Source organism: Trachypithecus francoisi, unplaced genomic scaffold (assembly GCF_009764315.1).
Source record: "Trachypithecus francoisi isolate TF-2019V2 unplaced genomic scaffold, Tfra_2.0 Lachesis_group17, whole genome shotgun sequence".
Classification (NCBI taxonomy): Eukaryota; Metazoa; Chordata; class Mammalia; order Primates; family Cercopithecidae; genus Trachypithecus; species Trachypithecus francoisi.
This window is the reverse complement of record NW_022681462.1, coordinates 48011869-48036821: the sequence shown is the minus strand read 5'-3', so window position 1 is coordinate 48036821 and position 24953 is coordinate 48011869. Positions and strand designations below refer to the sequence as shown.

Sequence of the window (24953 nt, the reverse complement as noted above, 5' to 3'; positions counted from 1 at the left end):
CTCTACTAAAAATACACACACACACAAAAGTTAGCCAGGCATGGTGGCGGGCGCCTGTAATCCCAGCTACTCAGGAGGCTGAGGCAGGAGAATCGCTTGAACCCGGGAAGCAGAGGTTGTAGCGCGCCGAGATCACACCATTGCACTCCAGCCTGGATGACAAGAGCAAAACTCCATCTCACAAAAACAATAATAATAATAATAATAATTTTAAAAACTATTTTTTTAAGCAGTGCGAAAATTCTCTCCATGACCTAATTCACATGATACATTTACTTAGATAAAATATGAATCATAAAAAGATAGATAAACTTTAGGCTACACCTCTGTATTTTCATAAATATAACCTGCTGGGGTTCTGAATCAGAGAAGTTTCAACACAGTAATAAAAGGAAACGTTTCTCTAAGGTGTACAATTCATACTTTACAGTGTGATCTCAAAATGATCTAAAATTTAAACTTTTTGTTAGAACTTCACTTTAAGGCTTACCTATAATCCTAACACTTTGGGAGGCCCAGGCAGGAAGATCACTCGTGCCCAAGAGTTCAAGACCAGCCTGGGCAACATATTGAGACTTGATCTCTATTTAAAAATAAAAATAAGAATATTAAATTTTAAAAATTCACTTAAAAAGTATGATTATAATAATTTAAAAGATCAACATTTTAATGTTTTTTAGAATTTCAAAATACATACCCAGGTAGGGAAGAGATTGGAAAATGCTAGTATGCTCAAGGACCATAATTTAATTAAAGCTAACATTGCATATGTATCAGGCACCTCTAAGTGTGCAAAAATCTAAAATAAACAATTATAAGACACAATCCCACTTCCTAAGAGTCTCTCCGTCCTATTAAGGAAATAGGACTAGAAAAATAAATCAGTAATAGTATAAAGCAATATGTGCTAAGGGTCAAAATAAAAATATTAGTAATTATCTCCTACCAGGTTAAGAATATGCACATTGTCATTTTAAAGATTTTGCCACTGGTGATAATCAGAATCTTAGTCAGCATCTTTAAAAATGCTAATGTAAAAATACGAATCTTTTTCTACAAATGTACACAGAAACATTATCTTTTATTCAGTATCTGGCATCATTTTAAAAGAACTGATGACTTTTGGCCGGGCGTGGTGGCTTACGCCTGTAATCCCAGCACTTTGGGAGGTCCAGGCGGGTGGACCACCTGAGGTCAGGAGTTCGAGACCAGCCTGGCCAACATGGTGAAACCCCATCTCTATTAAAAATGCAAAAATTGGCCAGGTGTGATGGCACACGTCTGTAATTCCAGCTACTTGAGAGGCTGAGGCAGGAGGATCACTTGAACCTGGGAGGCAGAGGTGGCCGTGAGCAGAGATTATGTCACTGCACTCCAGCCTGGGTGATAAGAGCGAAACTCCGTCTCAAAAAAAAAAAAGAACTGACGACTTTTGGCATCTTCCCTTACTCCTCAGGAAGTTTACTAAACCTCAGTTCAAAAATGACAATTCTATTCTTTCTGGCTACACATGGGGCTGGGAGCCACAGATTTTATATTACCTGTAAGTTTCAAAGAAAGTTTCTGTGTTCTTTACTTGGAGACCTGTTACAAAAGCTATATAGGCTTCTAGAGGCCCCACTTCTTTTCACAGCACAGAGCACTGGTTACATCCTGATTTAATAGACACTGTCTATCCTACAAAGCAAGCACTGGGTCCAGATGGATCTCCAAGCGAGTTCCACTAAACACTCAGGAACCACCTAATTCCAATTTCACAGAATAAATGTTCCTAAGGATAAAAATATAAATGAAAGAGGGAACATATCCTTACTTTATTTTATGAAAGTAGTAGAAAGTAAAACTTTGATATTCAAACCAGATAAGGATATAGGAAGAAGGAAAATCACAGATCGTTCTTACTCACAAACAAACCTGAAAAAGCACTGAATATTAGCACATGAAATCAACAAATATATATTAAAAATATAATATGGCTAAGTTGGGATGCAATATTGGTTTACAGTAATAAAATCTGTTCCTTTAGCTCACCACATTTATAAATGAAAACAACTAATTATTTCAATAGATGCAGAAAAAGCATTAAATAAATAAAATAAACTCATAAGATACACAAAACAAATTAAATAAAATTTTAAAATCTTTCCTTTTGAAACAAGGAACAAGACAAGAATGTCTACTATTGCCATCTGTTATGGGTTGAAATGACTCTTCCCCCACCATGCTGAAGTCCTAATCCCCAGTACCCGTGAATGGGACCTTATGTGGAAATAAGACGATCAGAGTCATTTAGGGTGAGCTCTAATCCAATATGACTGTGTCCTTATAAAAAGGGGACATTTGTACACAGAGACAGACACATACAGAGAAAAGACAAGCGAAGACACAGGAAGAGGAAGGAGATCTATAAGCTAAGGAATGCCTGAAGTTCCAGACCTTGCTCTCAGATTTCTACCCTCCAGAAATGTGAAGTAATAAGTTTCTGTTGTTGAAGGCACCCAGCCTGTAGTACTTTCTTACAGCAGCCCTAGAAACTAATACACGATCTCAGTTCAACACTGTATTAGGAGTCTTTGCCAGTACCACAAAACAAGAACAGTTATAAAGAACTGAAAACAGGCTGGGCTTGGTGACTCATGCCTGTAATCCCAGCATGTTGGGAGGCCATGGCAGATGGATCACCTAAGGTCTGGAGTTCGAGACCAGTCTAGCCAACATAGTGAAAACCCATCTCTTCTAAAAATACAAAAATTAGCTGGGCATGGTGGCAGGTGCCTGTAATCTCAGTTACTTAGGAGGCTGAGGCAGGAGAATTGCTTGGACCTGGGAGGCAGAGCTTGCAGTGAGCCAAGATCGCACCACTGCACTCTAACCTAGGTGACAAAGCAAGACTCTGTCTCAAAAAAAAAAAAGAATTGAAAACAAAAACATAAAATTATAATTATTCACAAATGACATTACTGTTTACACAGAAACTCACAAAAAAAGCTATTAGAATTAATGACTTTATAGTTTAATTTGTTTTAAAACCAAAGTAGTTTGAATTTCTAGCCCCAAAATTACAAACTTGAAAAAAAAAAACTTACAATAGTAGCAAATATAAGGTATGAAAGAATTATCTAACAAAGATATTTAAGATCTTTATGGATAAAGTAATAAAATTTTATTGTTTGACATTAAGGAAGACCTAAATTATCATCTTGGAAGGCTTTTCCGCAGAAATTGAAAAGCTGGTTTTAAATTTTAAATGGAAAGCACAGAATATAGCATAGTCAAAAGTCTTGAAAATGAAGAACAAAACTGAAGGAACTACACTAACTGATTTCAGAAATTACTCTAATACTACAGTAATGAAGACATGAGGATAGACAAACAGGTCAAGCCCCAGACTGGGAGAAAAATGTGTAATGCATATATCTGGCAAACGACTCATATGCAGAATATAGAAAAACTCCTACAAACCAATAACAAGAAGACAAACATTTTAAAAATGGGCAAATGACTCAGACACTTTCACAAAAGGCATATGAACGGATCAATAAGAACATGAAAAGATGCTCATCATCTTCAACCAAGATATTTATTTTAAGCCACAATGAGCTATCACTTCACACCCACTAGAAGAGCTACCATTAAAAAGATCGCCAACATGAAATGTTAATAAGGACGTAGAACAACTGGAAATCTCATACGCTGCTGGAAGGAGTTTAAAAGGGTAAACTTTGGAGATCTGTTCCGCAGTGTTTTATAAACTTAAACATGCATTTGTCCAGTTACGCCACGTTTAATATTTCCATTTCTCTTGGGTATATATCTATATCTACAAAAAGACATGTATAAGATATAAGATATGCACAGCAAGCTTATTCATATTACCCCAAAAAAAGGGAATGGCTCAGTTTTCCCCACTTACCTCCATTTAATTGTGGCATATTTATACAGTGGAATACTACTTAGAAATAAAAAGAAACTACTGACAAAGGCAACAAATAGATGACCCTCAAAAACACTGAGTGGAAGAAATCATGCCTATATTGTATATCTCCAATGACCTGAAGTTCAAAAGTTGGCAACGCTAATCTATAGTGACAGAAATCAGAACAGTGTTTACTTTGGAAGGAACGGGGTGACTAAGTGGAAAGGGACACAGCAAACTTTCTGAGTAACAGACATACTCTGTATCTTATTTAAGGTATTACCTATGCAAGTGTATGGAGTTATCAAAATTCATTGACTTTTGTGTTCTGTGTATTTTACTGTATGCAAATTATGTTTTTACAAAAAAAAAAAAAAAAAATCCCCTACCTGATCCAGAGGAAAAAAAAGTGCCATTCCAATACAAACTCTTACAGGTACAGGGAATGTGTGTGTGTGTGTGTGTGTGTGTGTGTGTGCGTGCATGCGTGTGTGTAGGTGTAACTCAAAAAGCAGATTCTAAAATTCACATGGCAGACTGGTAGCAGTGGCTCATCCCTATAATCCTGTAATCCCAGCACTTTGGGAGGCTGAGGCAGATGGATCACCTGAGGTCAGGAGTTTGAGACCAGCCTGGACAACATGGTAAAACCCAGTCTCTACTAAAAATACAAAAATTAGCTGGGTGTGGCTGTGCACACCTGTAGTTCCAGCTAGTCAGAAGGCTGAGGCAGGAGAATCGTTTGAACCTGGGAGGCGGGGGTTGCAGTGAGCCAAGATTATGCCGCTGTACTCCAGCCTGGGTAACAGAGTGAGACTGCATCTCAAAAAAAAAAAAAAAAAAAAAAAAAAAAAATTCACATGGCAGAGAGGGCCAGAAAAAGTTAGATATGTCTGAAAAATGGCCAGGAGATTTGACTCAACAGATAAAATAGAATCAGAAACCATGGTAATTAAGATAATGTTGGACTATCACAAGGCCAGACCTAGAGAACACATCTGGGTGCCCAGAAACAGGCCACGCATATGTGGAAACTTGAAACATGACTAGGGCGGCACTGTACATGTGGGGCATATACCATGTATACACATTTACAGTAAACAGTGTTTGGTGTACTGGATGTCCATAGAGAATATAAGAAAGCTAGATTCTGCCAGGCACGGTGGTTCACGCCTGTAATCCCAGCACTTTGGGAGGCCGAGGTGGGAGGATCACAAGGTCAAGAGATGGAGACCATCCTGGCCAACATGGTGAAACCGCATCTCTACTAAGAGTACAAAAATTAGCAGGGCATGGTGGCAGGTGCCTGTAGTCCCAGCTACTCGGGACGCTGAGGCAGGAGAATTGCTTGAACATGGGAGGCAGAGGTTACAGTTACAGTGAGTTAAGATGGCACCACTGCACTCCAGCCTGGAGACAGAGCAAGACTCCATCTCAAAAAAAAAAAAAAGAAAGAAAGAAAAAAAGAAAGTTAGATTCCTACCTCACACCACACATCAAAATTATTCCAGGTGATTAATATTCTTAAGTATAAAAGACATAACTTTGAAACATTGGGAAAAAAACAAGAAAAAATATTCTCATGACCTTCTTAGGGTAAGGGAGAATTTCTAAAATAAGATACAAAAAAGCACAAACCCTAAGGAAAAATGATAAATTCTCCCATGTGAAAATGTACTGTTTCTGTTCTTCAAGAGACATCATAAAGTGAAAATATAAGGGGAAAAGGGGGCTGGAGAGAAGACACTGACATCATGCATCTGACCAGAAACATCTGGATGATGTGGGAACTCCTGCAGCAAGCAAGTCAAGAATCTAACAGAAGGATGGGCGAAATACACAAACAGGCCTTTCAATCGAGAGGAAACATGAATATCCAATAAACACGAAAGAACACAACCTGACTAGCATCTGGAGTTTGCAAATTACAACTACAGTGATATTTCATTTTCTACCCATTAAATTGACACATATTTGAAGTCTGACAACACGAGGTGTTCCTAAGAACACGGCACAATGAGGAGGCTCCACTGTGCTGCGGGAAGATTCGGAGCTGGTAAGGACAGGTTTTCATTATCTAGGAAGCCCCTGCCATGGCTGAGTAAGCCATGACTCTACATCTAGGCATTTGCCTTACTGAGTCTGTTTTGTGCTTACCAGGGCAAAGAAAGTTCACAGCAATCCTGTTTGAAACAAGGGAAAACTACAAACAACTCATGTTTCCTCAGAGGCTGAAATACTGTACAGCTGCAAGAGAATGAACTAGAGCCGCCCACAAGGATGAATCGTAAGGGAATTTTAAGGGAATGCGGAACACAAATCTGGGAAGGATGGAACTGGGTATGGGTGTGCATGAGATTCCCAAGGGTCAGCAATGTTTTATTTCTGAAGCTGGGGGTTGCTTTTATTATGACTCTCTATATCTTATACAGACTACAAATATCTTTTTTATAGGCATTAAATAGTTAATTAAAAATATATATGTACATGTAGAATGTATAAAATTCTACTCATTTCCCCAAACCAGCTTACCCTGGAAATAGAGAAGAATCTGTTTAATAAACCTGGTGGAATTCACAAACTGTATGTTCCTTGTTAAAAATTGGATTGCATGGAAGCACATTTATCAAACAAATAAGTGATTTATAATTTCTTAGTTTATCTAAATGCAGTGCTTAGTTTATTTTGTATCCATATTTCATAGCCATTTCTCAGGATATCAAAGTCCAATTTGGGGCATTCCATCCATCGTTTTCCATAAATATCCCGTAGAAGGTGAAGGGAAAGACCAGTATGTGGTAGATGGCTCGGGGGGAGGGGAGAACACCCTGCCCCGTGGGTGTGTATACCGTCTGGGCCAGCAGCTTCTGTGAGGCCAGCCTCTTACCTCATGGGCCTCTGTCCCTCTCCCTTCCACTTCCAGGGCCACGTAAGTATCTCCACTCTCAGTTTCAACCAGTTCAAAACTGGTTTTACTATCTTACTCTTCTTTCCATTTCCTCTGCACTAAAACTCACCAAGGACAGGCCTCATTAAAAAAAAGTCACAGCAGAAAGAATAAATGTGGAATAAGAGCATTTTCTTTTCTTTTTTTTTTTTTTTGTGAGACAGAGTCTCACTCCATCACCCAGGCTGGAGTGCAGTGGCACGATCTTGGCTCACTGCAACATCTGCCTCCTAGGTTCAAGCGATTCTCGTGCCTCAGCCTCCTGAGTACCTGGGATTACAGGCGTGCATCATTTTGCCCAGCTAATTTTTGCATTTTTAGTGGAGATGGGATCTCACCATGCTGGCCAGGCTGGTCTCGAACTCCTGACCTCAAGTGATCCGCCTGCTTCAGCCTCCCAAAGTGCTGCAATTACAGGTGTGAGCCATTGCGCCCGGCCAAGAGCAATTTTTTAAGTAGAAAATCTAGACATAAAAAAAGGCTTGTAGGCTGGACACAGTGGCTCATGTCTGTAATCCCAGCACTTTGGGAGGCCAAGGTGGGTGGATCGCCGGAGGTCAGGAGTTTGAGACCAGCCTGGCCAATATGGTGAAATCCCATTTCTACTAAAAATACAAAAATTAGCTGGGCGTGGTGGCAGATGCCTGTAATCCCAGCTACTTGGGAGGCTGAGGAAGGAGAATCACTTGGACCCAGGAGGCGGAGGTCGCAGTGAGCCGAGATGACACCATTGCACTCCAGCCTGGGCAACAAGAGTAAAACTCTGTCTCAAAAAACAAACAAACAAACAAACAAACAAAACAAAAGAGGCTGCTTGTAGCTCCAACATTAACCATGTAAATATTAGCACAACACATATATAAGATTTTAATATATATGTTTAATAATATATATATAGGTATGTATATGTTTAACACATTTATACGTACGTGTATGTGTATATTTGTTATGTATTAAAATGTGTATTTGTTATGTATTGAAATACATATGTTATATATAAACATATATCTGCTATACACACACACATACATATTATATACACACATACATACACACACACACAATAGGAAACTCCTATCTGGTACAGAGATAAATATATTCTCCCAAAAGAATGCTATGACAAACTGGCATTTATTAAGATGGGCTCTTTACCAGTAATTATTCTCGAACCAAAGAATGACACTTTGTTATCTGCTCTACCAAATAATGTCCACCTGCGAACCAACTTTAAGACTGGCCTGGTGTCCTCTGTGTCTGCAAAAAGCGCTCACGTTTTCTAATGACTTCACAGCTTATAAATGAAACAGACTCTTCTGAAACCTATGCAGCTATATGTGTACCAGAACTTCATCACCCTGGGGGAGGAACCACAAAAGTCAGCCCTATAATAGAAGGCACTGTCCTGTGAATAAGCTCAAGACTAATTCTGTATCTGCATTTTAAAAAGGACATGCTACCTCAAGTAAGATTTGTTCTTTTCTCATTTTACAGCAAGAAGTTTGTTTTTTTTTTTTCTTTATGATAGTCCATCAAAAATGAATAGAGATCAAGTGGTCATTCTAACATTTGGACCAAAGCCAGGTCAGATCTGAAGGCAATGCAGAAAGGAGGCAGGAATGTGGGCCACACACCTGATACACTAGGTCATTAGCCTCCTTATCACACACCAGAAGGTAGTTCCCTGCCCAAAAGATAAACTCCAGACAGCTTAAGATGTACAGCTCTTAAAATTTTAACCTCAGCCAAACTTTCCTCCTTTATTTAGTAAGAAAAATTATAGCTATTAACCTATTCTTATGGTTCCATGATATCAGTCTCTTGTTTTATAAGCTACAATCAGTTCGGAATTGCTGCTGAGTTCCAAACAGCCTGTAAGTGTCCAAGGCACTCCACAAACCAAGCAGTTGTCAAAAGGGATTTGAGCAAACACTACTCTCTAAACACGTTTCCAAAGGATTAACACAATGAGTCAGAAATAGTTTCCATTAACTACAGCGGTAGGATCGAATTTACCAATGTAATAATCCCTAAAGGAAAACACACTGCCTCCTTCTCATCTGCTGAATGTCACTTGTCTATAAGGAAAGTAGCAATGTCTGGGAGACAAAGGCAGCCTCAGAATGGGCCTTCAGAGGGCGGCACAGATTCCCACACATTGGACCTCCTCTGACTGGCTGATGGCAGGGATCCTGGCTTTAGGCATGAGTATCTTTCTTTCTTTGCCTCTTCCTGCAATTTACAGCTTTTGTATAAATACAATTCCTTATTTATTTATTTATTTATTTGAGATGGAGTCTCTCACTTTGTTGTCAAGTCTGGAGTGCAGTGGCACGGTCTTGGCTCACTGTAACCTCTGCCTCCCAGGTTCAAGTGAATCTCCTGTCTCAGCCTCCTGAGTAGCTGGGCGTACAGGCACCTGCCACCATGCCTGGCTAATTTTTTTGTATTTTTAGTAGAGATAAGGTTTCACCGTGTTGGCCAGGCTGGTCTCGAACTCCTGACCTCAGGTGATCTGCCCACCTCAGTTTTCCAAAGTGCTGGGATTACAGGCATGAGCCACCATGCCCGGCCTACAATGACTTTTTAAAAGTTTCTATTTTGCCATTTTAATATAGAACCTTTATAGGAAAGAAAAAATGTTTCTCTGAGAAGCAGTTTCTCAATTAACTTGGATAAACATATCTACTAAGCCCATGAAGCCGCAGACAGATAGCAATGTCTGTCACAGGGGAAAATTGAACAGTGTCACGCTGCATAATGACATTTCCATTAACAACAGACAGCATCTACAACAGTGGTCCCATAAGGTTATAATGGAGCTGAACAATTCCTATCACCTAGTGACAGTCTAACTGTTGGAACATTGTGGCGCAATGCATCACTTGCGGGTGTGGTGTTGCTGGTATACACAAACCTACTGCAGTGCCAGTCGTAGAAAAGTCTAGCACGTTCAATTACACACAGTATGTAGTACTTGATATAATGATAATAAATGACTATGTTACTGGTTTATGTATTTACTCCACTATCCTTTTTATCATTATTTTAGAGTGTACTCCTACTTATGCAGAACAAAATTAAGTTAATTGTAAAACAGAGTCCTTCAGGAGGACTCCAGAAGAAGGAATTGTTATCATAGACGACATGTGTGTTACTGCTCCTGACGACCTTCCAGTGGGACAAGATGTGGAGGTGGATGACAGGGATATGGATGATCCTGACCCTGTGCAGGCCAAGGCTAATGTGTGTGTGTGTCTTCATTTTTAACCAAAAAGTTTAAAGTAAAAAACAAACAAACAAACAGAAAAAAACTCATAGAATAAGGATATAAAGAAAATATTTTTGTACAGCTATACATGTTTTCAGCTACATGTTATTACAAAGAGTCAAAAACTTTAAAAAAAAAAGTTTATAAAGTAAAAAAGTTACAGTAAGCTAAGGTTAATTTATTACTAAAGAGAAGTATTTTTAGAATAAATTTAGTGTAGCCTAAGTGTACAATATTTACAAAGCCTATAGTACTGTACAGTAACGTTTTAGGCCTCCACTTTCACTTGCCATTTGCTCACTGACTCATCCAGAGAAACTTCCAGTCCTGCAAACTCCATTCGTGGTAAGTGCCCCATACAAGTGGACCCTTATTTCAGTCTTTTATATCGTATTTCTACTATCCCTTTTCTATGTTTAGATGTGTTCAGATACACACATACTTTTGCGTTACAAGATTCTCTTGTGCCTAGAGATCCAGTACAGTAGCATGCTATAAAGGTTTGTAGCCTAGGAGCAACAGGCCATACCCATAGAGCTTAAGCGTATAATATACTGTACCATCCAGGTTTGGGTAAGTTCACTCTACGATGTTCACACGATGACAAAATTGCCCAGTGGGAGATTTCTCAGAACATATCTTAGTCGTTCACTGACGCATGACTGTATATCATATATTAGCTCTAAAAACCAAACCTATAAGTGAATTGACAAAAGTTGCCATAGATCCTAACAGCTTTTGAGACGGATGGGAGGCAGACAGAACTTGGCACACTTCGTACACACTTGGCACACACACACTCGTTCACAGCTCCCAGTCAACCAGTTAGGATGCTGGTGCCATATGATTAGGAAAGAAAGCTAAATCACCAACGACTCGGCCAAAAGCAAACCATGGTGGTGAAGAGGAAGGTGAAGAAAAGGGGTGGTGTGCAACACAGTGGGACACCTTGCCTTATTCCCCACGTTTGTTGAGACCGGTCCTGAGAAGCTTAAGAGAGAAAGACTCAGAAGCATGCATTGGAGGCTAGTTTTCTCGTGGTCCCAGTGATGGTGGCTCTTGTGATGCCTGGATAGGGAGGGAGAGCCTGGAAAAGTCAGGTGGTGACTTCAGTCAAGGGGGTGGGGGTATGTGCTGACACCCACCTCTGGCTTTGTCAGCTTCCTAAAACAGAAACAGCATGGGCAGCTGCCCAGAGGCCTGCTGCTCAGCCTCTATCTCTGCGACCCCTTGGGACTCGGTGCAAACTCAGACCTTCCTATCCCCCTTTGGCACAGGCACCAACCCCATGCCCGTTTTTCCTCTCCTGGCCACCATATCGTGGGTATTGAGCAGGACAGGCAGATATGACTGGACACTTTTTTTGCAGGCAGCAGGGAGAGAAAGCTTGAAAACCTCTCTTTCCCATGCTGTGTTCCTGACTGAATGAAGAGCCAAATCACAGCCTCAAAATTCTATACTGGGTGAGAAAAGGCAAACCTTGCCAGCAATATTCTCCCACTGGAAGCTACCTTCAGATGCAGTGTTTGTGCTAAATGAATGAAATGAGATGTCAACAAAAGTCCCTATTAAAAAACAAACCACCAAACACCTCCAATTCCCATGGGGTGGGGGTTGATAGGCTCTCTGACAATCACTGAAGTCCCATCTGAAAAATGCATTTTGGTAGCTTTATGGGTTGACTTAAAGTCTTGAGATACTGATGTGGTTTTCTTAAACGTGTTGTTTCTAAAGATTGTGAAGGTGATTGTCAGAGAGCATCTCGAATCCGCCATGGGAACTGGAGGGGTTTAGATAAATCCACACAGAGGGATGGTCTACAAAATCTCTGACACCCTTTCAAGAGTGTTAAGGTCATCAAAAAGAGGAAAGGCTCAGGTACTGTCACAGATTAGAAGCCAAGAATGAGTGACAATTAAATGCAAAGTGAGGAAACTGGATCAGAAAAAGGATCCTGGAACAGAAAAAAGACATTAAGCGGAAAAACGGGTGAAATTCAAATACTGTGTGCACTTTATAGTGTTTTCTGGCACTACTTGATTCATTTTGATCATTATACTACAGCCATCCAAGATGTTAACGAAAGAGGAAGCTGGGTAAAGGGTATTCGTGAATTCTGTGCTATTTTGCAACTCTTAGGTAAGCCCAAAATTACTTCAAAAGTTAAAATGAAAATGTAATCGTGGTATATTGGATAATTATCTCACCTTAGAGTGATCAAGAAAGAGAAAAGAGACCTGGGAATCTCCTTTTCTAGCAGGAAAGGAAACAATCATAAGACTGTGAGTGTCAGTGACTAAAAAGGACAAACATGAACCCATGTTTCACGTTTGTCCATCAGTCCAGCCCAGGACTCCCCTAGCACACTCTGGGCTACTGGAGCCTTTTTTATTGAGCCACTTTTGGAGGTGATTCTTCTCCAGCCTAGTGTCCCAGCTTAAAATTACAAGAGGAATAATATCCATAAATTAAAAGTTTTTTTTCTTTCTTTCTGAAAATGCATTTCAAAGAGGAGAGTTTGGGAGTTTTGCTCATTTGGAGTATTTCCCCCGACAGAGGGGCTGAGATTGGGTTGGGGTGAATGTGAGCTGACTCCTGTTGTGTTCGGAATTGGATATACCATGAGCTTTGGGAGAAGCAGTCCAATGGGGGGCTCTGAGGGTGGATACTCAGGCTGGGAAGGAGCACAGCCTCTCAGTCAGGATCAAAGCCCCAGAGCGAAACTGGACCACTCCAGCAGTGAACTGTGGTAAACGTGGGCATGCTGCATAGCAGACATTCCCGACATTAATCTGGGAAGCCTGAGCTCTGCTTGTTGCTTGGTCACTTCCTGATGATCTTAGGCCACTCACTAAGAGGCTCTGTCTGGGCCTGTGTTCTCCTCTATCAAACAGAAACCTGGACTGGGCTGTGTGCTTCCCCTATACTGTTCTTCAGCTACTTCTGGATGAAAAGGAAGGGACTGGAGGTCTTGCAAGGTGGAAGAGCCATGCTGGTAAGTAGAGAGCTGGGATTCCAACCCAGGTAGTCAGCTCCAAAGCACACATCCTTAATCAGATGCCACACTGTCTCCCAAGGCCAATACTGCCCTAAGCCTGGATGATGGGTGGCACCCATAGGCTGCAGTCCTGGCTGACGCCCTGATGTCCCCTCACGAGAGCCCAAAAACTGGCTTTGGTGGGATGTTGCACACTCGATATAGCATTATCCTTTCATTCTTACCTTGACGCTGAGAGGTGGACATTGTTACGGAGATAGCGATCTTAGATGACTTGCTCAAGGTTACCTAGCTACAAGGCGATGAAACAGGGCTTTGACCCTAGTTTTTGTTCATGACTCCAAGGCCATATTCTTACTGATTGAGGGGAACAAGTATGATTTCAGATCCTCTCCTAGAATTCAGTTCTGAACAAAGCAATAGCTCTCAGCAGGAGGCCACTCTGGAACTTAGACTGGCATGCTGCCGCAGCTTCTCCTGAGTCCTTGCTATTGTTTCCTCACCGTGAATCTAGAAGAGGAATCCGGTGGCCCTATCTGCTTGCCGACATTCAGACACACAATAGTACGTTGACACACTTCTCTACTAACATAGTAATCTACCAAAACAGGATACACGTTTATGTGACAGCAATTGCTTTTCCTGAGCTGCACCCCATGCTGGTCTCATGTTCTTCTCTAAGTCCCACAGCCATCTGTTAAATGACTCAATCTTGAAATTTGTCAGGCATCAACAATAAATGTACTGGCTTGTACAAAAGTCAACTCTTCCCCCCTTTGAAAATGAAGACACTACTCGACAACCACTTTATGTTACCTTCTGCACTCATGCAACAGGGACAGCAAGACTAGTTATAGTGCAATGGACCTGTTCTGATAATCTGCAAGAGTATCTAAAAAAAGACAATTAAAAAAAAAGACAGCTAAGCTTTAATATCTAACTTGTCATCTTAATATTATCATGGCATATATTTAATATACATAACTATTCATAGTTGGTATCCTTTTTACTGGGCAATACTAATCAAAATTATTTAAATACATATAAAGATATATTTATATGCACACACATATATACACACTATATATATGGTATGTGTATACATACATATGCATAAGGGTGTGTGTGTGTACGTACATATTATATAAAATATACATCCTATAAGAGTACCATCAGCAGTTAGAATTAAAAGGGTTTAGGAAGAGAAGTGGGAGGTAGAAAAAGAGCAGAATAGAAATGTGGCATTTACTTCATAACATCTTCCTCACTTCTGAACCTTCAAACAGCCACAAAGAATTATCGAGTACTGGACAGGAGCAGTGGCTCATGCCTATAATCCCAGCACTTCGGGAGGCCGAGAAAGACGGATTGTTTGAGCTTAGGAGTTCAAAACTAGCCTGGGCAACATGCTGAAACTCTGTCTCTATAGAAGAATACAAAAATTAGCCGGGCATGGTGGCATGCACCTGTAGCCCCAACTACTTGGGAGGCTAAGGTGGAAGGATCACTCAAGCCTGGAAGGTGGAGGCTGCAGTGAGCCGAGAACACGCAACTGCACTCTAGCATGGGTGACTGTCTCAAAAAAAAAAAAAAAAAAAAATTATTGAGTACCTACAGGACTTGGTAGTCCATAACATCTAGTCAGTTGTCATCTTTAAATACATGATTTTTTTCTTAAATCTTTAACTTTCTCAACAGCAGCTACTTGACTATCAAGAAAAGATATTGATTTCAAATCATCTACAAGATTTTATAATTCACTTTTCATGAGGCACTTAAAGTCATTTGGGGTGGCACCAAATTAAGTTGTTATTCTACATTCATTGAGTAGGTATGTATTTTTTTAAATAAAGAAAAACGAGTCAGGTTTGCTACAGAGATGAGTTGTAAAGTCTGAGCCAAATTATTCGGCAGTATCCAAACATCTGGCCGCCACAAATGATGACTTTAATGTATTTCTAATGAGGGCTGGATTCAGACCAAGATGAAGACACTTAACCCATTAAGTAAAATTTCTTCAAGTTTTCTTAAAAGATCACAAATTTGTAATATTAGCATGAAGGAATAAGCCAAATAACTTCATTTTTTTTTTTCCTAACAGAGATGTTAGCTGCAGACCCAGAAAATAGAGCAAGTTTTTTGGCTGGGCGCAGTGGCTGAGGTCTGTAATCCCAGCACTTTGGGAGACAGAGACAGGAGGATTGCTTGAGGCCAGGAGTTTGAGAACAGCCTGGGCAAATAGGGAGACCTTTATCTCTACGAAAAAATTTAAAAATTATCTGGGTGTGGTAGTGCAAGCCTGTGGTCCCAGCAACTTGAGAGGCTGGGGTGGGAGGATCTCTTGAGTCCGGGAGATCAAGACCAGTGAGCCATGGTCACACCACTGCACTCCAGCCTGGGTGACAGAGCAAGACCCTGTCCCAAAAACAACAGCAAAAAAAAACCACCCAGAAGACAACAACAAAAAGAAAATATAGCATTTTTAAAATAGTGAGCTCTATGCTTTTATTTTTTATTTTTTTATTTTTTTTTGAGACGGAGTCTCGCTCTGTCGCCCAGGCTGGAGTGCAGTGGCCCGATCTCAGCTCACTGCAAGCTCCGCCTCCCGGGTTTACGCCATTCTCCCGCCTCAGCCTCCCGAGTAGCTGGGACTACAGGCGCCCGCCACCTCGCCCGGCTAGTTTTTTGTATTTTTTTAGTAGAGACGGGGGTTTCACTGTGTTAGCCAGGATGGTCTCGATCTCCTGACCTCGTGATCCACCTGTCTCGGCCTCCCAAAGTGCTGGGATCACAGGCTTGAGCCACCGCGCCCGGCCACTCTATGCTTTTAAAACTCCTCAACTGGAGCTGCCTAAATGAAGAATGGGCCCTTTACAAATCCCCGTCGCTGGAGGGTTTAGGCTGAGGTTAGATTGGTCCTGGGATTCCTGCAGTGGTGAAAAAGCTCTGCCTCCACTGCTACGACAAGAGGACTGCCATGCACAATCATGAGTGGAGGAGAAAAGACAGAGTGAATGAAGGCTAAGAGTGGCATCTCACCTCTCACCAGTTCAATAGTATAATGCAAACCTTGATGTACACAGCAAATTGGAATTGAGAACCCGCAAGTCTAACTCCAGAGTAAACCATTTGTTAGGTTAACAGTTACTCAAAACATAAAACTACATATTTTCAGAGCTGAGGGAGACTTGGCTCTATACCTTCATTTGTATTTGTCAACAATAATTTATTGGGCACCTACTAAGTGCCAGACCCTGTGCCGGATCCTTTCCAGGCACAATTTCTTATTAGAATCCATGTGCCTTTTCTAATATTATCCCTATTTTGATGGAGGAACTTGAGACTCAGAACGTCCAGCAAATTGCCCACAGGTCACAGGAAATGGCAGAGGCAGGATTTGAACCCACACTCCACATTCATTACCACCACAGAGCACCCACTCCCATTTCATAGATGACCTTGGACAGGTTCCAGCAGATTCCAGCCAGTAGACTTTCCAGTACCCCAGGCAGCCTTTTGCTACACATCACAAAAGCAGCTGCAATGACTGTTGAGGCTGCTTGGCTGGCAGAAATGGAAGGAAAAAGAAAAGGAAGCAGCTGACCAAATGTTCCTTCCGACTGACCATGGAGCTGCGAGCTCTAAGTTGTCTGCCAGCTTCTGGCTGACCAACAGAGAGAGGCATGTCCACCATGAGAGAGGAGCAGCCACCACACAGCCCCTCTACACTTGTTCATCCTGACTCCAAGCAAGCCAACATACACAATGCAGTAGGATTTTCCCTGCACACCTTATCAGTGCTTTCACTTGCCACCACAATCACACCCGCAGCTGCCTTTCTTCCTGATAGACAAGGTGCTTGCCCATGAGCACTTCATCAGTGATTAAACTCTGCTCAGACATGTTTTGACCACAGCTGCCCATGCAGCCCACGTGCAGTAAGACCTGCTGTGTGATCTGTGAGCCCCGATTTTTAGCAGCCAGGTAGGAGGCTTCCTGAGGGTCACTCAACAGTCCTTGGGTAGAAGCCACGGCAGATGCAGACAACTGGACAGCTTCCGTGTTTAAGGATATCAGCACTTAACACAGGGAGGCAGGCGGACTAACTTGCACCTGCGCCTCCAGAAGGCAATGGAAAGAAAACAATTTCACGGGGATGACAGCTTCCAGCCCTTGATCTGGTGCTAAAAACAGGGGCCAGGAAGACCAGCACAGCCCTTTTCCCTGCTCCCCAACACAGCCCTGCCTACTCTCCAGTTCAGGACAATTCAGGCCGGAGTGTGACCCGAATTTGAGCTCTCAAATCCAAAGAGCTCCGAGAAACCTCAATCCCAGCGCCAAAACCCTGCCATACCTGGGATGGAGGTGCAAGTCCTTCCTGGCCCTTCTCCCCTGAAAACCCAAATCAAGGACGAGGTCTCTCAGGTCTTCCCTTGCCCTAAACACACACGCACTCCTCACACACAACATACACACTTGCTGACCCCACACCCATGCACACCTCATACCACACACACATGAACACTTACTTGCTCACCCCAGCAGGCCAGCTGCGCCCCACAAGGGACACCTACCAAGTCGCACACCTGCACACCTGCCCCCAAGTGTATAGCCACTTGCTCTCCCATCCCCGCCTTCCAGCCCCCACTACACCTGCCCCAGCGCACACTCACTGGCTCGCCCTCCACCCCGCCCCGCCGCCTGCCCCCCACCCTCCTGCTCCCCGCTCTCCTGCCCCACGCGCCCCGCGCCCCGCGCCCCACGCCCCACCGCCCTCCGCACTCACCGGCGCCGGCGCCCGCCGTCCCGCGCCGCCCCGCGGCCTGGGGCCCCGCCGCCCCGCTCCGGCCCGCGGCTCCTGGGCTGGTCCGACCCCGCAGCCGCCGCTTCCCGTCACGTGGGGCGGCCGCCAGGCGCTGGCGGAGGGCGGGAGCGCAGCCGTCCCCGCGCCGCCCGCCGGCCCGCGGTCCCTGCCGCCTGGCTCCGAGCACAGGCCGAGACGGGCCCTGCTCCGGGCCTCTTCGACCCCCTCCGTGTACCGGGGCCACAACACGGCCCGCCTCGCGGGGCGGCCGGCGGGCGGAAGGTGTTCATTCGGGGGGCGCTGAGGCCGCCGGCCCCGGGCGAGAGCGCGGTCCGCGCCAGCTGTGCGAGCCGTGGGGCGGAGGTCTCTTCTCCGCCCCCGCCGCCGCGGGGAGCGTCAGGGAAGCTGGGCTTTGCCTAGCTCGCTTACCACCCAGTTTCTGTCACCTACACAGGAGGAGGGCGCTCGGGAAACACCTGCTGAGGGAACGAACGAATGAATGAATGAATCCTGGGAAATGCCTGGGCCCGCGGCCACCGGACCAGGCAGGCTGGAGGTTCGGACGTACAGCCAGTGCCCCACCAGGAGCCGAAGGCACTGTTGGAATGCGCAGCCCTTGCAGGAGGCCCGCAGCGCCCCAGGGCCCCAGGGACTGACTGGGACCCCTGACTGGCAGAGTCCACCTGCTTGATAACTTATTTGAGAAGGGAGGCCTGGGACTATCTTACTCTTTTTAGGAAAACCCAACTGTAGCTATTCCTTTGGTGGCGGCAGTGAAGAATTGTAGGTTACCATGAATCCATGAACCCCTCTTCAATATACAAAGTCCAATTTCATGATGAAAGAATTGGAAAGCTCCCTCCAGAGTTGTCAGTACTCAATTATTAGCACATAAAAAGTCAAATTTTCCCAGTGATTTTCAGACTTTAGAACCTGCTAGTGACCTGTGGCCTCAGCTTTCTTACAGCCACTCTGAGTATTGTAAAACAAAGGTATTATCCCAAGTCTGAAGGCACATACCAGATTGTACTCCATGGTCTTCTGTTTCAAAGGGATTTTAAAAAGGAAAAAAAAAAAAGGAAAAGAAAGTGGCCAAAAAAACCCAACAATCTTCTGTGACTTGTCCTCCATCCCTACCCTAGTGTGACTCATGGCAACATAAACGCCCCATGCCCAGTGGAGCCTCAGCTCTGACCCAGTGGAACCAGTGTCACCGGCTCAGTCTCCAAGTAGAGGACTAGCTTCCCCGGAGTGTAAAGCTGTGGCCAGCAATTGAGCTTCAAGGGCAAGCAGCAGTGAATGGACCTTCAAGTCTAAGGTGGCCAACAGCTAGTGGAGCCAGGGATTGGGAGGGTACAAGAGCAAATCCAGTCTCCTCATTTTACCCAGGCTCAAAGAGACTATGTGACTTGTCATCAACTAATCACTGGCTCAGGTGGGCCTAGAATTCACCCTTGTGCTTTAGCATTTTAGTCCTCTACCAGATCACATTACAGAGAGCTGCACAAGACTAGTTACAGAGGTGATATCTACTGACTGCCAGACAGTGACTTCAGAAACTGCTAGTGACTGAGCAATGAAGTAGACGCTACTAATTTACCATTTTACAAATGCATCGATTGAGGCAAAGAAAGGTGAATGACTTCCTGTGTTAATTCACTTAGGAAAATATAAATAAAAAAATTTTTAAAGGTGACTTGTCCCAAACCCCATGCTAGTAAGAAAAAGCAACGGTAAGAATCCAGAATTTAGCAACAGTGATTCTTTTTATATAGTTTTGAATGAACAGTTTATGAACAATCTTTCTGTTCTACTTTAGATGATCCAGGAGTGAAAATGTGTAACAAGAAATAATTCAGACATATTTATTTTATGAAAGGATTTATCACAGGATTCTTATAATGGCAAGCTCCATATTATTCCATCTAGAAACATCTGTTCCTTCTGAAACTTGAGAAGTCTGTGTCACAAATGACAGGCACCTTCATGTAAATGCCTGTACCATAAATGTGCAAATATGTGCATAGGCCAAATTCCTTGTTTCTCTTGGTTACATTTAAGAATATCAATCATATGGCTTTCAAAACAATTATTAACTTCACTTTTAATATTTATTAGATATTCCTTGGGCCCATACCAAGCGTTATTTTACAAAATGTGAAAAAGATGTGCTCCGATGAGAATGATTAATGAAGACTGAGTTGCATGGATATAACGGAATATTTCCATAGTTGCTGTCTACTCTCAAAACTTAGTATTCTTATACTTACACATACTCTGTGCTCCTCACTTTCTCACTGGGTATACACTTGGGAGGGCAAGGATTGTGTCTATGCTCTCTGCTGTATCTTTCTGCATGTAGAAAACACTCAACCAATTTTTAAAAAATTCTTGACCCTCAATATTGAAATATTGACTAACTAGATTACTTTTTTTTTTTTTGCCCAGGCTGGAGTGCAGTGGTACAATCTTCTCAGCTCACTGCAACCTCTACCTCCCGGGTTCAAGCAATTCTCCTGCCTCAGCCTCCAAAGTATCTGCAACTACAGGCACGCGCCATCACGCAGGGCTAATTTTTGTATTTTTAGTAAAAACAGGGTTTTACCATATTGAACAGGCTAGTCTTGAACTCCTGACCTCAAGTGATCCACCCACCTCGGCTTCCCCAGGTGCTGGGATTACAGGAATGAGCAATCACATCTGGCCTAGATTAACTTTAAAAGAGGCTTTTAATACTAAGATAGCATTATTCTAATATATAAGCTCTTTAAGAGCACACATGTAGGATGGTTGGTGTCATTTTAGAAGATAAGCAAAGAAAGGTTACATTTTTTATTTTCTTTAAAGCAACAGCTTCCTATGTGCCATGTTTTAAGAGTTTTTACATGTAATAGCTCATTTAATCATATATACACACACATCCATATACTTGTAATCTAGCTTTATTAAAATAAACTTTTTTGAACTATTATTCAATCAACTATTTCTTGAGCAGCTCTTGTGTGCCAGGTACTAGGCCAGAGGCTTCAGCGGATACTGAAATGAGGAAGACAATCTCTACCTTCAAGAGTTTAATGTGCAGTGGTTTATAAGGTAGAGTTGCTAGCCAGCAGTATCAACATCACCTCTGGACTTGTTAGAAATGCAAATTCTGGTGTCCCCATCCCAAACCTCCTAAATCAGAAACTCGGGTTAGGACCCACCAAACTATTTTTACAAGCCCTCCAGAGGATTCTAACAGGCACACAATTTTGAGGACCACTGGAATAGTGTGATATGTGGAAGAAAAACCCACCTAACAAGATCATAAGGGAAAAAATAATGTGCTCTAGAAGTTTGTTGATAGTGGAGCTCAGTTAGGAAGTATCTGAGGATGGGGAAAGGTTCATTCATCTGTATTCATTCAGCGTACACTTACTGTTCTTGTGCTGTGTGGCAGGCACTGAGAACCCAAAGATGAAAGGTAACATGAGATGAGTGCTGTCATCATCTGAATGTGTACCTCCAAAATTTGTATGTTGAAACCTAACGCTCAAGGTGATGGTATTTGGAAGTGGGGTCTTTAGGAGATAATTCTGTCACAAGTGTGGAACCTTCCTGAATTATTGCCCTGATAAAAGAAGCCTAAGAGAGCCTGTTGCCCCATCCACCATGTGAGGACACAGCGAGAAGGTGCCATTTATGATGAATGGGTCTTCACTACACCCAATCTGCCAGCACCTTGATCTTGGACTTCCCAGCCTCCAGAATTGAGAAATGCATTGTTGTTTATAAACTACTCAGTATATGGTATTTTGTTGTAACAACTTGAAATGACTAAGACAATGGATTTAAAAGCAAGCCAGTAGTTTAAATGCTCTAAATAGCTAACAACACAGGTGCAAAATGTGAAATATTGCTTAAATTGTTACCCTCACATTGAAGCTCCTTTATGCTCGTATGTATATACTTTTTATATACATATATATATAATTTTTTTTTTTAGGAGCCTTGCTCTGTCCCCTAGACTGGAGTGCAGTGGTGCAATCTCAGTTCACTGCAACCTCTACCTGCTGGGCTCAAGCGATTCTCCTGCCTTAGCCTCCCAAGTAGCTGGGATTACAGGCACTCAAAACCATGCCCAGCTAACTTTTGTTTTTTTTTTTTAGTGGAGATGGGGTTTTACCATGTTGGCCGGTCTGGTCTTAAACTCCTGACCTCAAGTGATCCACCCACCTCAGCCTCCCAAAGGGCTGGAATTACAAGCGTCAGCCACTGCGCCCAGTCTGCTCAAGTGTATTTTTGACACAATATTTTGATGAAATATTTGTATTTATAGCATATCTTAGCTATTACATTATCAACAAGAATCAACACCAGAGTCCTCAGTATATATTTTGTTCATCATGCATTCATTCCACAAACATTTATTGAGCACCTACTAAGTACAAGCTCTGTGCAGGCTAATGACTAAGTGAGGGATTCGAAGGAAATGTATGGACCCTGCCCCAGAGGAATGCACAATCTAGTGAGGTGACAATGCCAGGCATGGCAGTGTTTGTTGATTCCCCACAGCTTTGTTCTTATCAACTATAGTCACCAAATAAAAATGTGAACAAAACCTCAGGATCTTTGAGTGAAGCAAAAATCCTTAGAGTTAGCTTAAAATGTTGAGTGCCTTATGGTTACAGATGACAATGTAGCGGGAGTAACCTTAGGCCTGCAAACTCAAATGTGTAACAAAGATAATTTTTTTTTCTGTAACTGAAACCTATTTCTATTTGAAGCCTCCATTTACCTGTAGTGACAATAATCTTATCAAACGGGAGGCCCTCCTTTCTTTCAGCTTGAAACCTCTATTTATCTGCAGTGACAATCTTATCAATGGGAGGCCCGCCCCTTTCTCCAGGGCTTTGTCAAGATTGGGGAGACTACTGAAGCGCCAAGATGAGAAGAGAGAGACCTTAGGTCCTTGTGTCACTGGTCCCCACAGAAGTTCTGAGATGTTCTTTGTCCACCGTCGTGTTTGGTTTTCAGTCTTTTGGCTTCAGGCTTGAGGGCTGGAGATGTCTGTGGCTTCAATTCTCACGTGGTATGGCAGAAATCTCCATGTGGCGGCCCTTCTGCCTGGACATATTTGAAGCATCACCTCAGAACTTGTTAGAAATGCAAATTATAAGGCCTCCCCATCAACCTCCTAAATCAGAAAGTCAGCAGACTGCAAATTCTCCAATGCTCCATGCTACAAAGGTTCTGCCCAGGAAGGATTGGGCAGGCATCACCATTCTCTGCTTCCCTTGGAGGAGAGATGGTAAGTGAATCTCATTCTAGTCCCTCCTCTCTTAATCTCGATTTTTTTCCCTCAGATGACAATCCTTCCATCTCAACAGTTCTGCTTCAGAGGCACCTAGAATAATATTAATAGAATGAGTTTTAAGCAAGGAAGTACTCTTAGTTTTAAACTGGGAAGTACTGGAAGAATAAAAAGACATCTTACCTGCCACAAAACATTTTTGCAGACGAAGTTTAAGGCTTCAGGTTAGGCGAAGGGCTCAGAACACCGCAGAGAGAAAAAGCACAGCAAGAACCTGTAACCACTTTTTCAGACTATTAAACTCAAGGTTCTTCCTTCTTATACCATCATCCTGCCACTTCTTTCCTTTGATGACAATCAATAGGATACAAGACGTCTCCAAGGAGAGCCCACAGAGGAGGCATTTTACACCCTTGAGCTCCAATCCTCACAACATTGCGAGATGGCTTGTAATTTCCATCTCAGAGGGGAGGAAGCTACAGCTAGACAGTATATGTCCTAGGTGAGCAAAGAAGCCAAGGTTATAATACAACTCTGAGCCACTCCAAAGCCTGCCCTTTCCTCTAAACTGCCTTCTATGACCAGTAACTTTGTAAAAACCAGCTGCCAGTTCTTCAACACTTACTCTATGTCAAGTATGTTTATAATCTCTATAATAATCTCCACTCCTTTGATCATCCTTCACAGAAAGTGCTAAGACAGCATTTTCCTGATGAGGGGACTGAAGCTGAGAAACTGAGTAACTCACCCAAGGTTTTGGTGTAACAGAGTAAAACGTGAAATGAGGTCAGGTTTCTAGCCCCAGATTCTCCCAAGGTAGCTGCTTTTGATACTAAAACAATGTGCCTCCCAGTGAAGGAAATGGGGATAATACTAATCACACTTATTTCACTAATGTAATGAAAATCAAATAAGATTTGAGATGTGGAATACGATGATGTTAATACCATGACGCTAACACATTTAACTCCAATTTAAGACAGTCAGATGCCTGCCTCAGCTCAGATTTAAGACTGTTCAATTTTGGGCAAGTCTGATCAGCTTTCTTGGCACCAACCTGAAAGAACTAGACTGAGCAACTTTTAAGTTTCTTCCCAGCTCTGAAATTCAGTTTTTAGAGATAAAGTATTACATACATAAATGAATAAGACAAATTGGGAAACACTTCTCAGCTTTCTCTTTTTGATGATCTCACTTCTAGTACTCTTTCAAGGTTTATCTTTTGGCATCCTCAGAGTTCTTCATATTTTTGTAGACAATGCAATAATTTCCAATAAAATGATACACCATAGAGGATGCATACAATAAATATTCAAAACATACCTGTAAGTTTTTTAATTTATTTTTTCAGACATGGTCCCATTCTGTCGCCCAGGCTGAAGTGCAGTGTGGTAATCCTATCTAACTGCAGGCTGGAATTGCTGGGCGCCTGTGATCCTACCACCTCAACCTCCCGAGTAGCTAGTACTGCAGAGACACCACCATGCCTGGCTAATTTTTTTTTTTTTTTTGTAGATACGGGGTCTTACTTTGTGGCCCAGGCTGGCCTAGAACTCCTGGCCTCAAGCAATCCTCCCACCTGAGCCTCCCAAAACGCTGGGATTACAGGCATAAGCCACCACACCCAACAAGTTTAAGTTTTAAATGTGCAAAATATTTAGGGATATGTATCGCTCCCATGAATGATAAAAGAGAAGCAGAAAATATTTCTTAGTAAGTGATTACTG

The 24953-nt window shown here is 42.5% G+C and overlaps 1 protein-coding gene and 1 long non-coding RNA gene across 5 annotated transcripts in view; both read right to left on the bottom strand.

The window, feature by feature from the left end:
* Window positions 1-18174, bottom strand: part of TGFBRAP1 (transforming growth factor beta receptor associated protein 1) — a 79073-nt gene extending 60899 nt beyond the window's left edge. Inside the window, exon 1 of one of the 4 annotated variants that reach the window (XM_033175578.1) lies at window positions 17916-18174. The gene's annotated coding sequence lies outside the window, so the exon portion shown is untranslated. Of the gene's footprint in view, window positions 1-490; window positions 521-17915 lie in introns of those variants that run through there. The other 3 variants (XM_033175579.1, XM_033175581.1, XM_033175580.1) reach the window with 3 other exon arrangements.
* Window positions 18175-22225: 4051 nt separating this feature from the next.
* Window positions 22226-24333, bottom strand: LOC117062262. Its single transcript, XR_004428279.1, has 2 exons — window positions 23410-24333; window positions 22226-23319 (listed from the first exon to the last, which is right to left on the bottom strand). It is a non-coding gene; the product is annotated as an uncharacterized LOC117062262 (long non-coding RNA).
* Between the last annotated feature and the right edge of the window lie 620 nt (window positions 24334-24953).